The following is a 12,141-nucleotide window of genomic DNA, read 5'->3' as shown; positions in this document are numbered from 1 at the left end:
TTCCGTTCCGCAAAATACGGAATGCACACCGATGTTATCTGTATTTTTACATACGTTCGTGAGCCCTAAGTCAGGGGTGTGATAGCTAGGGAGGATGAGGTTCATGTGCCGGCCAGCGTCGATCTTTTCAGGGAGAGTGCTCCAACTATGCCGGAGTCAGGCTAGTTTTGCCAGCAATACAGGTAGGAACTAAATAAATTAATACCTGGCTCCTACAATGGGTTAATATATGATCTGGGCATATTAAATGTATAAAATTCACCAGAAACATATAAAGATATTAGCAATATGTTTATAGTGTGTTCATAGCAAACGTGTTAGGCCCCTTTCACACGAGCGAGTATTCCACGCGGGTGCGGTGCGAACGCATTGCGCCCGCACTGAATCCGGACGCATTCATTTCAATGGGTCTGTGTACATGAGCGTTGGTTTTCATGCATCACTAGTGGGTTGATGGATGGTGATGGACCATGTGATGAGTGCATTGACGTCACCAAAGGTCCTTTTCCTCCAGGTCATCAAAGAAGAAGACAGAAGAGAAGCCGGGCTGCGCGAACAAGTGGATGAGGTGAGTTAAAGAGGACTAACTATACAGACATGTATAGCGGCGCCCGGGGATCTCACTGCACTTACTATTATCCCCGGGCGCCGCTCCGTTCTCCTGCTATGCCCTCCGGTATCTCCGCTCACTAAGTTATGGTAGGCGGAGATTCCAGTCACTAAGTTATGGTAGGCGGAGTCTGCCCTTGTTCTGCTCTAGCGCTGGCCAATCGCAGCGCAGAGCTCACAGCCTGGGAGGTTATTTTCTCCCAGGCTGTGAGCTCTGCAATGCGATTGGCCAGCGCTGCAGAAGAACAAGGGCAGACTCCGCCTATCATAACTTAGGGAACGGAGATACCGGAGGACATAGCAGGAGAACGGAGCGGCAGTGAGATCCCCGGGCGCCGCTCTACATGTCTGTATAGTTAGTTCATAGTGTAATAATCGGTGAAAGGTCCTCTTTAAATAATGTTTTAATTTTTTTTAACCCCTCCATCCCTATTTTACTAAGAATTCTGTATTAAGAATGCTATTATTTTCCCTTATAACCATGTTATAAGGGAAAATAATAATGATCGGGTCCCCATCCCGATCTTATCCTAGCAATCATGCGGGAAAATCGCACTGCGTCCGCATTTGCTTGCGGATGCTTGCGATTTTCACACAGCCCCATTCACTTCTATGGGGCCTGCGTTGAGTGAAAAACGCACAATATAGAGCACAAGTGATACGTGAAAATCACTGCTCATGTGCAAAGCCCCATAGAAATGAATGGGTCCGGATTCAGTGCGGGTGCAATGCGTTCACCTCACACATTGCACCCGCACGGAAATCTCGCCCGTGTGAAAGAGGCCTTAGGGAAACCTTTAGTTAGGCAGGGGGAGTAAAAAAAAACAACACTTTTTTTTTTGTGTGCAGCACCCGGATCTGAGGGCGGTGTCTGGGGTCCACAACACCCTCAGCTGTGCGACCCCGACCCCCCCCCCCCCAGGGGTGCTGCAGCTTGCCCCCCCCAAAATTTTTTTTTGGGGCGCAAGGGCTTTTTTTTTCTTTTTGTAGCCGTAAAAAAAGAGTCCGGCCACTGTTAGCGCATCGCCCACCCCACCGCTGATTGGCTTGGTACCGCCGTTTTTTATTTATTTGGTTTTATATATATTTTTTATTTTCCTAAATGGTGTGCCATGTGGGGGTTTCTTGCTGTTCTGGCACCATGGGGGCTTCCTAAATGTGACATGCCCCCCCATAAACATTTCAGCAAAATTCTCTGTCCAAAATCCCAATGGTGCTCCTTCTCTTCTGAGCCGTGTAGTTCCCTCTACATCCACATATGAGGTATTTTCTGACTCGGGAGAAATTGGGCTATGAATTTAGTGGCGCTTTTTCTCTTTTTAACACTTGTAAAAATGAAATAAAAGGAGCTACTACAAGAACATGTTAGTAAAAAAAGAAGATTTTAAATTTTCTCGGAATCAGTATGATAGGTAAAAGCATCCCAGAGTTATTAATGTATAAAGTGACACTGGTCAGATTAGCAAAAAATGGCCTGGTCCTTAAGGGGTTGAGTAGTACTAATCAGGTTCTAACATCAGAATGGGCACTGCTAATTTCTTTTTCTGATATGATGCAACTTTGCCTGTGGATGCATCTGGAAGATTAGCCAATGTTGCTTTACAGTAGAAAGTCTTAAAGAGATTGTCCAGAATGACTAAAACGCTGGGTCAATGCTTACAATGTCTTAAAGGGTTTCTGTCACCCCATTAAACAGTTTTTTTTTTTTTCTTTACTAATAATCCCTACACTGCGATCTCCTCATACATAATCTAATTAATGATTTTGGTTCAGTAGAATTTCTTAAAAATCGATTTTTATAATATGTAAATTACCTTGCTACCAGCAAGTAGAGCGGCTACTTGCTGGTAGCAGCCGCATCCTCCGATGGTAATGACGCCCCCTCTGCTTGTTGATTGACAGGGCCAGCGGACGGGATCTTTCTCCGCTGGCCCTGCCTGTTTTGATTCAATATCTGGCGCCTGCGCCGCGGCCGTACCTATATTCAATCTGCGCAGGCGCACTGAGAGGCGGCCACTCACTCGGCCGCTTCATCCTCAATGCGCCTACGCCGATGACGTCACATCTACACCCGGCGCAGGCGCATTGAGGAGCGAGCGGCCGAGTGAGTGGCCGCCTCTCAGTGCGCCTGCGCAGATTGAATATAGGTACGGCCGCGGCGCAGGCGCAAGATATTGAATCAAAACAGGCAGGGCCAGCGGAGAAAGATCCCGTCCGCTGGCCCTGTCAATCAACAAGCAGAGGGGGCGTCATTACCATCGGAGGATGCGGCTGCTACCAGCAAGTAGCCGCCCTACTTGCTGGTAGCAAGGTAATTTACATATTATAAAAATCGATTTTTAAGAAATTCTAGATTATGTATGAGGAGATCGCAGTGTAGGGATTATTAGTAAAGAAAAAAAAAAAAACGGTTTAATGGGGTGACAGAAACCCTTTAAAAAAATAAAAATAAACTAATTTCTCCAGAGCTATATTCAGAATGGGACAGATGAGCAATGCTGATGGCGAGCAAGTAAACAGTGAAGAGAAAGTTGTACTCGCAGGAGCACTGCGTTCTCTTAAAAAAACTGATCGGCGGAGTCCTAAGGATAGTTCAATATGGCAAACCCGACAACCCCATGCCAACAAATAATTTTTTTTTCAGGTGGAGTAAATGTTCAAGTATAAGCACAAGTGTGCAAATTAGTCATGAAAGATTAACTCTAAAGGCTGTATTAGACAGGCAGATCAGCAAGCGATTGTCAGGAGGGAAGCGTTCCAACCTGGTAATCGTCTGCTCACTAGCAGAGGAGACCACTGCTGTTACGTGCAGCGATTTCCTCTGCAGCATGGGGAGGAGTGATCACTATGCCATCGCTTGTCCCCATACTGACTAGTGGTTTTCCGGCAGTAGATCGCTATTAGCACAATCTGCTGCTGGCAAATGCTGATTTTTAAGCATGCAGAATTGCTTGTTCATCGGGCAATCGGTGGCAGTATTACACTGCAAGATGATTGCTAACGTGCTAACAGAGGAACTAGCGATCCTGCCTCCCCCTGCTTCTTGAAAGCTGTCCAGACCCTGCAGCTTATGCCTCAGGGTGCACTCACACAACCGTGGTTATTTTGCGGTCCGTAAATCACGGATCCGTGTATTCCGTATGGCTTCAGTTATCTTTCAATTCCGTAAGTCCGTCTAATACGGACGTGGTGCTTCCGTGTGTCTTCCATTTTTTACGGTCCACAAAAAAACCCGAAAGGCTGAAAATTGACGAATTTAAATGTCCAACCGCTTTTAAACTCCCTTAACCAGGTCACATGATCGCTAGGGCACCATTTTCTACAGCTTTTATAGCGTAGTATGCTCTGATAGATTCCTCTGCTTGGCTTGCATAGGTTTCTGGTGATTTCTTTCGGTTCATCATGCCCAAAACACCTGCGGATACGGTTCTCCTGTACTGGCTTCTCTCTCAGCGATACGGACAGCAGTCACCAATGTTGGACGAGGAACCGAGGAGGAAGCGGCTTTGGGTTCACCCCATTGTCTCACAACGGTGAAGGAAGGGCCACTTTCATACTTTGTACAGTACAGACCAAAAGTTTGGACACACCTTCTCATTCAAAGAGTTTTCTTTATTTGACTATGAAGGCATCAAAACTATGAATTAACACATGTGGAATTATATACATAACAAACAAGTGTGAAACAACTGAAAATATGTCATATTCTAGGTTCTTCAAAGTAGCCACCTTTTGCTTTGATTACTGCTTCGCACACTCTTGGCATTCTCTTGATGAGCTTCAAGAGGTAGTCCCCTGAAATGGTCTTCCAACAGTCTTGAAGGAGTTCCCAGAGATGCTTAGCACTTGTTGGCCCTTTTGCCTTCACTCTGTGGTCCAGCTCACCCCAAACCATCTCGATTGGGTTCAGGTCCGGGGACTGTGGAGGCCAGGTCATCTGGCGCAGCACCCCATCCACTCTCCTTCATCGTCAAATAGCCCTTACTTTCAAAGTTTTCCCAATTTTTGGGCTGACTGACTGACCTTCATTTCTTAAAGTAATGATGGCCACTCGTTTTTCTTTACTTAGCTGCTTTTTTCTTACCATAATACTAATTCTAACAGTCTATTCAGTAGGACTATCAGCTGTGTATCCACCTGACTTCTCCTCAACGCAACTGATGGTCCCAACCCCATTTATAAGGCAAGAAATCCTACTTATTAAACCTGACAGGGCACACCTGTGAAGTAAAAACCATTTTAGGGGACTACCTCTTGAAGCTCATCAAGAGAATGCCAAGAGTGTGCAAAGCAGTAATCAAAGCAAAAGGTGGCTACTTTGAAGAACCTAGAATATGACATATTTTCAGTTGTTTCACACTTGTTTGTTATGTATATAATTCCACATGTGTTAATTCATAGTTTTGATGCCTTCAGTGTGAATCTACAATTTTCATAGTCATGAAAATAAAGAAAACTCTTTGAATGAGAAGGTGTGTCCAAACTTTTGGTCTGTACTGTATGTCGACTTGAGGCAACACCCAGAGAAAGTTCAACTATTTTGCCGGATGACGGTGTCCACCTTTGACCGTCTGCTGGAGTCTCATCGTCCTGGTCACATCTTCCAGAACACCAATATGAGGCGCAGCATATCACCTGAGGAAAGGCTAATCGTCACCTTAGGGCAAACACCAATATTGTAAAGTATGTACACTTTTATGTTTTTCCACCTCAGATATGTATGAGTAATTTTAACCATTTTTTTTTCCAGATTCCTGGCAACAGGCAACTCTTTTGCTTCACTGCACTTTGAGTTCTTGCTGGGGATTTCTACCATCGTTCCACACACTTGTAAAGTAATCTGGGAGCGACTTCGAGAGATGGTGATGCCGGAGCCTAGAGTGCAAGATTGGCTATGTGTCTCCAAACTGTATTGGGGCGCTGGATGAAAAGCACATACGTGTGAAGAAGTCGGCTCACTCAGTGTCACGGCTGAGGATGGGGAAAACCCTCAGCCGTGCGGTAACAGAAGATGGATGGTCAGAGCATGGCCAGGACAGGAATAAGGGAGAAGGTCACCTCCTACACATCCCTAATTCTGACCCTGTCTCCTAGCCATATGAGCCGACCCTGATGGTGGGAGGGCTCATACACTGGAACCTAATGTTCCTGCTCGCCCTCAGGGTGGCCCTGGACTAGGAGCTGGGTAGACAGCCTGTTCCTCCTGGACACGGAGGAACAGGAGTCTAATAGTGGCCAGGCTACATAGAAAGGGGGACATGAACAGACATATGGCAGTGACAGGTAAGTGAGACTAGCACCACACTTACCTGCCACAGACACACCACCTGGAACCCACGTGCAAGTGCTGCTGTCACAAACAACACAAAAGACACTGCACGCACAGACATCACACGGGAACCCAGGAAACCATATTCTGCAATAAATAAAGACCAAACAGACATCTTCTAAACACCATACATAAACTTAAACATGACCACAAGGGTGGCCCCCACTGGCAGATGGTAAATAACAGGAGGACGTCTCCAGCAAGCATGGCTGAAGAACCCCCTCTGACTACTGCTAAAGCAGAGACTATATAGGCCCAAGTAGTCACACCCAGTGCACACACACTGAGGGAGTTAACCCTTCCATAACCAGGGAGTGTAGTGAAACCACATAGAGGGGAATACACAAACACTCACTGTAGCTGTTACCGTCGACAACGACATGTGTGGCAAACGTGTCCTGGGAACCGGCCAAAAGGCCGAGACACTGCCACCACATGTACAAAGACCAAACGTTGCCACGGGCAGCCACAGGGGGAAGGGGAAAATGTCAGAGTGCACACAACATAAAACACAGTGCACACCAGACATTCAGAGTGCATACAAACACCCACACAAACCAAAGGCAACCGCACACATACCTGTTGTCTGCGGCAACCGCACTTGAGGCAAACAGCAAAGTGCCCCCAGCTGCGGTTGACACAACACCAAACCGCGGGCAACCGCATGCGGCTCCCAAGGAGTCACGGCCATGAACATGGTCGTGACACTCAGGGTCCCACTTCTTCAATTATAAGCAATATTTTTCTGTGGTCCTGTTGGCCTTGGTTGACAGTGACTACAAGTTTATAATTGTCGACATCGGGGCCTATGGGAGCACTTCTGATGCACAAATATTTCGTACTTCCAGAATGGGTGAACGGCTTCAGTCCAACCAGCTCGACCTGCTAGAGCCAAGAAGACTGCCTGGATCTGCTGGACGTCCGGCTTCTTTTGTCATTGTGGCTGACGAAGGGTTTGCACTGACACTACACACGATGCGGCCCTTCCCAAGACGCTATTTAGATGAAAGGAGGTGTATCTTAAACTTCTGGCTGACTCGTGCACGTCTTTATGTTGAGTGCGCTTTTGGACTACTTTCCAACAAGTGGAGGGTCTTTATGTCATCTATATGAGGAGATCGCAGTGTAGGGATTATTAGTAAAGAAAAAAAAAAAAACGGTTTAATGGGGTGACAGAAACCCTTTAAAAAAATAAAAATAAACTAATTTCTCCAGAGCTATATTCAGAATGGGACAGATGAGCAATGCTGATGGCGAGCAAGTAAACAGTGAAGAGAAAGTTGTACTCGCAGGAGCACTGCGTTCTCTTAAAAAAACTGATCGGCAGAGTCCTAAGGATAGTTCAATATGGCAAACCCGACAACCCCATGCCAACAAATAATTTTTTTTTCAGGTGGAGTAAATGTTCAAGTATAAGCACAAGTGTGCAAATTAGTCATGAAAGATTAACTCTAAAGGCTGTATTAGACAGGCAGATCAGCAAGCGATTGTCAGGAGGGAAGCGTTCCAACCTGGTAATCGTCTGCTCACTAGCAGAGGAGACCACTGCTATTACGTGCAGCGATTTCCTCTGCAGCATGGGGAGGAGTGATCACTATGCCATCGCTTGTCCCCATACTGACTAGTGGTTTTCCGGCAGTAGATCGCTATTAGCACAATCTGCTGCTGGCAAATGCTGATTTTTAAGCATGCAGAATTGCTTGTTCATCGGGCAATCGGTGGCAGTATTACACTGCAAGATGATTGCTAACGTGCTAACAGAGGAACTAGCGATCCTGCCTCCCCCTGCTTCTTGAAAGCTGTCCAGACCCTGCAGCTTATGCCTCAGGGTGCACTCACACAACCGTGGTTATTTTGCGGTCCGTAAATCACGGATCCGTGTATTCCGTATGGCTTCAGTTATCTTTCAATTCCGTAAGTCCGTCTAATACGGACGTGGTGCTTCCGTGTGTCTTCCATTTTTTACGGTCCACAAAAAAACCCGAAAGGCTGAAAATTGACTAATTTAAATGTCCAACCGCTTTTAAACTCCCTTAACCAGGTCACATGATCGCTAGGGCACCATTTTCTACAGCTTTTATAGCGTAGTATGCTCTGATAGATTCCTCTGCTTGGCTTGCATAGGTTTCTGGTGATTTCTTTCGGTTCATCATGCCCAAAACACCTGCGGATACGGTTCTCCTGTACTGGCTTCTCTCTCAGCGATACGGACAGCAGTCACCAATGTTGGACGAGGAACCGAGGAGGAAGCGGCTTTGGGTTCACCCCATTGTCTCACAACGGTGAAGGAAGGGCCACTTTCATACTTTGTACAGTACAGACCAAAAGTTTGGACACACCTTCTCATTCAAAGAGTTTTCTTTATTTGACTATGAAGGCATCAAAACTATGAATTAACACATGTGGAATTATATACATAACAAACAAGTGTGAAACAACTGAAAATATGTCATATTCTAGGTTCTTCAAAGTAGCCACCTTTTGCTTTGATTACTGCTTCGCACACTCTTGGCATTCTCTTGATGAGCTTCAAGAGGTAGTCCCCTGAAATGGTCTTCCAACAGTCTTGAAGGAGTTCCCAGAGATGCTTAGCACTTGTTGGCCCTTTTGCCTTCACTCTGTGGTCCAGCTCACCCCAAACCATCTCGATTGGGTTCAGGTCCGGGGACTGTGGAGGCCAGGTCATCTGGCGCAGCACCCCATCCACTCTCCTTCATCGTCAAATAGCCCTTACTTTCAAAGTTTTCCCCAATTTTTGGGCTGACTGACTGACCTTCATTTCTTAAAGTAATGATGGCCACTCGTTTTTCTTTACTTAGCTGCTTTTTTCTTACCATAATACTAATTCTAACAGTCTATTCAGTAGGACTATCAGCTGTGTATCCACCTGACTTCTCCTCAACGCAACTGATGGTCCCAACCCCATTTATAAGGCAAGAAATCCTACTTATTAAACCTGACAGGGCACACCTGTGAAGTAAAAACCATTTTAGGGGACTACCTCTTGAAGCTCATCAAGAGAATGCCAAGAGTGTGCAAAGCAGTAATCAAAGCAAAAGGTGGCTACTTTGAAGAACCTAGAATATGACATATTTTCAGTTGTTTCACACTTGTTTGTTATGTATATAATTCCACATGTGTTAATTCATAGTTTTGATGCCTTCAGTGTGAATCTACAATTTTCATAGTCATGAAAATAAAGAAAACTCTTTGAATGAGAAGGTGTGTCCAAACTTTTGGTCTGTACTGTATGTCGACTTGAGGCAACACCCAGAGAAAGTTCAACTATTTTGCCGGATGACGGTGTCCACCTTTGACCGTCTGCTGGAGTCTCATCGTCCTGGTCACATCTTCCAGAACACCAATATGAGGCGCAGCATATCACCTGAGGAAAGGCTAATCGTCACCTTAGGGCAAACACCAATATTGTAAAGTATGTACACTTTTATGTTTTTCCACCTCAGATATGTATGAGTAATTTTAACCATTTTTTTTTCCAGATTCCTGGCAACAGGCAACTCTTTTGCTTCACTGCACTTTGAGTTCTTGCTGGGGATTTCTACCATCGTTCCACACACTTGTAAAGTAATCTGGGAGCGACTTCGAGAGATGGTGATGCCGGAGCCTAGAGTGCAAGATTGGCTATGTGTCTCCAAACTGTATTGGGGCGCTGGATGAAAAGCACATACGTGTGAAGAAGTCGGCTCACTCAGTGTCACGGCTGAGGATGGGGAAAACCCTCAGCCGTGCGGTAACAGAAGATGGATGGTCAGAGCATGGCCAGGACAGGAATAAGGGAGAAGGTCACCTCCTACACATCCCTAATTCTGACCCTGTCTCCTAGCCATATGAGCCGACCCTGATGGTGGGAGGGCTCATACACTGGAACCTAATGTTCCTGCTCGCCCTCAGGGTGGCCCTGGACTAGGAGCTGGGTAGACAGCCTGTTCCTCCTGGACACGGAGGAACAGGAGTCTAATAGTGGCCAGGCTACATAGAAAGGGGGACATGAACAGACATATGGCAGTGACAGGTAAGTGAGACTAGCACCACACTTACCTGCCACAGACACACCACCTGGAACCCACGTGCAAGTGCTGTCACAAACAACACAAAAGACACTGCACGCACAGACATCACACGGGAACCCAGGAAACCATATTCTGCAATAAATAAAGACCAAACAGACATCTTCTAAACACCATACATAAACTTAAACATGACCACAAGGGTGGCCCCCACTGGCAGATGGTGAATAACAGGAGGACGTCTCCAGCAAGCATGGCTGAAGAACCCCCTCTGACTACTGCTAAAGCAGAGACTATATAGGCCCAAGTAGTCACACCCAGTGCACACACACTGAGGGAGTTAACCCTTCCATAACCAGGGAGTGTAGTGAAACCACATAGAGGGGAATACACAAACACTCACTGTAGCTGTTACCGTCGACAACGACATGTGTGGCAAACGTGTCCTGGGAACCGGCCAAAAGGCCGAGACACTGCCACCACATGTACAAAGACCAAACGTTGCCACGGGCAGCCACAGGGGGAAGGGGAAAATGTCAGAGTGCACACAACATAAAACACAGTGCACACCAGACATTCAGAGTGCATACAAACACCCACACAAACCAAAGGCAACCGCACACATACCTGTTGTCTGCGGCAACCGCACTTGAGGCAAACAGCAAAGTGCCCCCAGCTGCGGTTGACACAACACCAAACCGCGGGCAACCGCATGCGGCTCCCAAGGAGTCACGGCCATGAACATGGTCGTGACACTCAGGGTCCCACTTCTTCAATTATAAGCAATATTTTTCTGTGGTCCTGTTGGCCTTGGTTGACAGTGACTACAAGTTTATAATTGTCGACATCGGGGCCTATGGGAGCACTTCTGATGCACAAATATTTCGTACTTCCAGAATGGGTGAACGGCTTCAGTCCAACCAGCTCGACCTGCTAGAGCCAAGAAGACTGCCTGGATCTGCTGGACGTCCGGCTTCTTTTGTCATTGTGGCTGACGAAGGGTTTGCACTGACACTACACACGATGCGGCCCTTCCCAAGACGCTATTTAGATGAAAGGAGGTGTATCTTAAACTTCTGGCTGACTCGTGCACGTCTTTATGTTGAGTGCGCTTTTGGACTACTTTCCAACAAGTGGAGGGTCTTTATGTCATCTATATGAGGAGATCGCAGTGTAGGGATTATTAGTAAAGAAAAAAAAAAAAAACGGTTTAATGGGGTGACAGAAACCCTTTAAAAAAATAAAAATAAACTAATTTCTCCAGAGCTATATTCAGAATGGGACAGATGAGCAATGCTGATGGCGAGCAAGTAAACAGTGAAGAGAAAGTTGTACTCGCAGGAGCACTGCGTTCTCTTAAAAAAACTGATCGGCAGAGTCCTAAGGATAGTTCAATATGGCAAACCCGACAACCCCATGCCAACAAATAATTTTTTTTTCAGGTGGAGTAAATGTTCAAGTATAAGCACAAGTGTGCAAATTAGTCATGAAAGATTAACTCTAAAGGCTGTATTAGACAGGCAGATCAGCAAGCGATTGTCAGGAGGGAAGCGTTCCAACCTGGTAATCGTCTGCTCACTAGCAGAGGAGACCACTGCTATTACGTGCAGCGATTTCCTCTGCAGCATGGGGAGGAGTGATCACTATGCCATCGCTTGTCCCCATACTGACTAGTGGTTTTCCGGCAGTAGATCGCTATTAGCACAATCTGCTGCTGGCAAATGCTGATTTTTAAGCATGCAGAATTGCTTGTTCATCGGGCAATCGGTGGCAGTATTACACTGCAAGATGATTGCTAACGTGCTAACAGAGGAACTAGCGATCCTGCCTCCCCCTGCTTCTTGAAAGCTGTCCAGACCCTGCAGCTTATGCCTCAGGGTGCACTCACACAACCGTGGTTATTTTGCGGTCCGTAAATCACGGATCCGTGTATTCCGTATGGCTTCAGTTATCTTTCAATTCCGTAAGTCCGTCTAATACGGACGTGGTGCTTCCGTGTGTCTTCCATTTTTTACGGTCCACAAAAAAACCCGAAAGGCTGAAAATTGACTAATTTAAATGTCCAACCGCTTTTAAACTCCCTTAACCAGGTCACATGATCGCTAGGGCACCATTTTCTACAGCTTTTATAGCGTAGTATGCTCTGATAGATTCCTCTGCTTGGCTTGCATAGGT

The sequence above is a fragment of the Bufo bufo genome, chromosome 3, assembly GCF_905171765.1.
Source record: "Bufo bufo chromosome 3, aBufBuf1.1, whole genome shotgun sequence".
Lineage (NCBI taxonomy): Eukaryota > Metazoa > Chordata > Amphibia > Anura > Bufonidae > Bufo > Bufo bufo.
The sequence above is the reverse complement of the archived record's forward strand: the minus strand, read 5'-3'. Positions refer to the sequence as shown.